Source organism: Nannospalax galili, unplaced genomic scaffold (assembly GCF_000622305.1).
Source record: "Nannospalax galili isolate Female #2095 unplaced genomic scaffold, S.galili_v1.0 scaffold296, whole genome shotgun sequence".
NCBI lineage: Eukaryota > Metazoa > Chordata > Mammalia > Rodentia > Spalacidae > Nannospalax > Nannospalax galili.
Genome location: NW_008340113.1, coordinates 4159359 through 4163396, shown reverse-complemented (window position 1 = coordinate 4163396; position 4038 = coordinate 4159359).

Sequence of the window (4038 nt, the reverse complement as noted above, 5' to 3'; positions counted from 1 at the left end):
GTTGTGGAAAAGCTCTTGGGAGAAGCTTGCCCGGCCAGTGGCGCTGTGTGCTGAGTAATTTTAGATCAGTTTGCCTGTCAGAGCGGATCAGTGTCATCACACTACTTATCTGCAGGAAAATGCACCTGCTCCGACATGGAAATGAGGTACATTATCTGCCAATTTGTGCTGCTTCTTCCACTGCTCCCCAAGGTTTGATGACTGGGCTGTGTAGGGCCACGCCAAGGCGATAAGGAGATGTCTGCTGCTCTTCACAGCTGCACACCACTGAAGGCTTCTTCTACTGTTTTTGGTTAAGTTGGGACCTTCTTGAAGCTGTGTCTAAATGAGGTATTTATTTTGCTCTGAAAACTGATGAGGCTAGGTTGCAATAAATGCATATTTATTATTATTTTCTTTTTGTTTAAGAAACGTAGCATGAGAAATTGGGTATGGGGAGATAGGATTCTTTACAAGGAATATATTAATGCCTAAATAAGAAATATTGGCTGGACATAGAAACAAACATGTACAAATATAGAACTTAAAAATAATTCAGTTAGGGGCTGGAGAGATGGCTCAGTGGTTAAGAGCACTGACTGCTCTTGCAGAATACCCAGGTTCAAATCCCAGCACCCGCATGGCAACTAACAACCATGTTAACTACAGTTCCAGGGGATCCGACGCCCTCTTCTGACCTCCATGGCCCTTGCATGACCTGGATGCACTTGGATACATGCAGGCATAACTCTCATCCACATAAAATAAAAACAAAATAAAAAATTTAAAAAGTCATTCAATTAAAATATTTTCCAGCGCTTGAGATGATAAGTCAATGAACAAGGAAACACTGATCTAATTTCTTTAAACTATTTGGCTTTTACAATATCAAGCAAGTTATGTTTGTCACTTTTATTGTCCCTAGTTTAAATAGGGAAAATGAGCTTAGTGCATTGCAGTAAAGCTACAAGTTTTAGGTCACTCAGGTGGTGATACTCAGATTCGTCCTCAAGTAATTTAACATACGAACCCATACTTTCTGTAGTTCAAAGACAAACTCATGTATATGTGCACATGGGTGTGAGACACACATGTATACATGTACAAACATATGCATACATTTCTATGCACATTCGTACTAATGCAGTATGCTTTAAAAGCAACGAGATTGATATTGAATGTAAACACTTTAACAAATATTTTAAGAAACAATTCCAAGAAACTAAAGTAAGATTCCACGTACTCTGATAAAATGGTATATTTGAGCGTGGACTTTCCAGCACATCTGTAAATGGGGGGGGGGTTGCAAACTCTTCTGTAAATGAACCCCCACCCTTTGCTCTGTTAGCAAGAACAATAAAGTTGTTAGGATTTTCCAAAACAAACAAAGAAAAAGAACACAGCTAATGGAAGCCTTCAATATCCCACCAAAGCTGACCCATGTTAACAGCTCCTTTGGTCTTTGATCTCTTAGTCCTATTCCCCACCCCTTAAACTTCATTGTGTATATATTTTATGTAACCTGCTTCACATTATTTCTCGAAAAATGTGTTAAAAATTGCCTTTCTTTGGAATAAGAAAAATATTCTAAAGTTAAGGAATTGAAACAAGTGAAAGAAAAGAAAAGCAGTAATATGCTGGCAGTGTGCAGTGACGGCCTCCTGCGCTGCTGGTGGACGCGTAAAATGGTGCTGCCTCTTTGGAAAATGGAAGCTTTTTAAAGTTTGAACAGAGAATTACCATGTAAGCCAGAAGTTCCAGGCCCATGTGTGGATCCAAAAGAATTAAAAGCATGATCTAGACCTAAATTTGCAATTGATATTGCAGCATTATTCATTAGAAGCCACAAAATAGGGGCAATGTGGATTATCATCCATTGACGAACAGATAAACAAAATGAGTGAATGGGATATGCAGCCATAAAAGTGTACTGCAGCATGTATGCCTTGAAAGCTTCTAACTGAAAATAGACACAAAGACCATATGTTGCAGTATTATATGAACTATCTAGAATGGCAGGTTATGGAGGGAAAGAATGGGGAATAATAGGTGATGTCTAAACTATGCTGAGCCTCTTTAGAGAAGGTAGGAATGTTATAAAATTAATTGTGATTGATGCACAACCATGCAAATATATTAGGAGCCATTGGCTGTATATTTTGAGTTGATAATGTGTGTGATATATGAATTAAATCTCAAAAGCTGTTTTAAAAATTGAAAGACATGGATGTACATCTCACAACTCTAAATATTTTGTTGGATGGCCTTGAGGGAGTGAACTGCTTTTTACGAACTATAGAAATGATTCCTGAAAGTGAAGTCTTGTGAACTGCTTTTTAAACATCTAGTTTCTGGATAGAGATGGGTGGAGAGATGGCTTAGTGGTTAAAAGTACTGACTGCTCTTGCAGAGGTCCTGGGTTCAATTCCTAGCACCCACATGGAGGCTAACAAATGTCCGTAACTCCAGTTTGGGGAATCTGATGCTCTCTTCCGACCTCTGCGGGCATTGCATGACACAGGTGCACTCAAATACATGCAGGCAATACACTTATACACACAAATATAAAAATTATAAATGAAATATTAAAAAAAATCTAGCTTCTGCATTTGAAAAAAAGAATATTTGATCTTCTGTTTGCAGGTGTGAAAATAAAGTCATCTTAAAATAGGCAAAATAAATTTCTAATAAATGTTGAGGGTTGGAGAAGTGGCTGTTATTAATAGTAAGGTACATTTGTGCTCAGTGAAAGAGCAGATGTAGAAAGCACAGCAGTGGAGGGAAGAGGAAGACTGTGAAGGCACAGGACACCTAGAGGGGGCAAGCAGGAGGAGAGACAGGCCCTGGGTATTGGGAGATCAGTGAGGTGTGATGACTAAAAGCAGAAATTAGAGAGCATCTTGTAAGGGGAACTGAGGAAAGTGGGCTGTCACGTGCATATTTTGTAGGCATCCAAATCACATGAGTTACCAGATCTGTCACCTTTTGAGTATTCAGCAGTTTTCAGAATTGGGATTTTTATCCTTTTCTCCTGCATTTTAGAATGCCTGGGGTTCTGTGCTTACATCCCATGATACAATTCTTTTCTGCTGGCTAGGTCCAGATACTTGTCTTTGGAGACTATCCTAGTTTGTTTCTTCATTGCTATGACAAAATACTCTGACCAATACCAACTTGGGGAGGAAAGGGTTTATTTATCTTACATCTTCCGGGTCACAGTTCATCAGGGAGCCCAAGGTAGGAACTCAGGGCAGGAACCTGGAAGCAGGAGCTGGAGCACAGGCCATGGAGGACCGCTGCTTACTGGCTGGGTCTCCTGGCCCCTGCTTAGCCTGCTTTCTTACCCATCACAGGCCCACCTGCCCAGGGACAGCACAACCCACAGTGGGCTGGGCCCTCCCACATTACTCAAAAATCAAGAAGGTGCCCCAAAGACATGGCCACAGGCCAGTCCAATATAGGAAATACCCCACCTGAGGCTTCCTCAACCCAGGTGTGTCAAGGTGACACTAAAACTATCCAGCACAGAGATGAAATAAGCACACACTCTATGCAAAGTGAAGCACTAGGCTGAAAGCACGTGAGGGCAGATAACACCAAGGGCCAGTCGGGGATTCCTCATTTCGCAGCCTTTCCCACTTTCCTACTGTGGTGAACAACCCTCACTTGGACTGCTCAAGTTTGGAGATGCAAAGTGGAGCCCTGATCAGGAAACAATCTCAAGAAAATAGGCATCCTGGTGCTGATGGGGGCGGGGCTTCCTCAGGGGCAGGACTTCCTGGACTAGGCTGAGATGTCAGTTACCTTTCTCCATCCTGCACACGGTTTTCAAAGGCCTCTGGGTTTGGAACTCTGCACTGCCTGCTTAAAAAACTGACCTTGTCCATTGCACAGATGTGTGCTCTTGGGAAAAATATCTCACCTTTTCTGAATTTATTTCTCAAGGCTGGATATAGCTTTTTTTAAGGCTTGTAATTTTAAAAGATAAATTTTGTAAATTGACCGTATAGTCTGAATTCACATGAATTTCTTTTTTTAAGAAATATTTTATTATTTTTT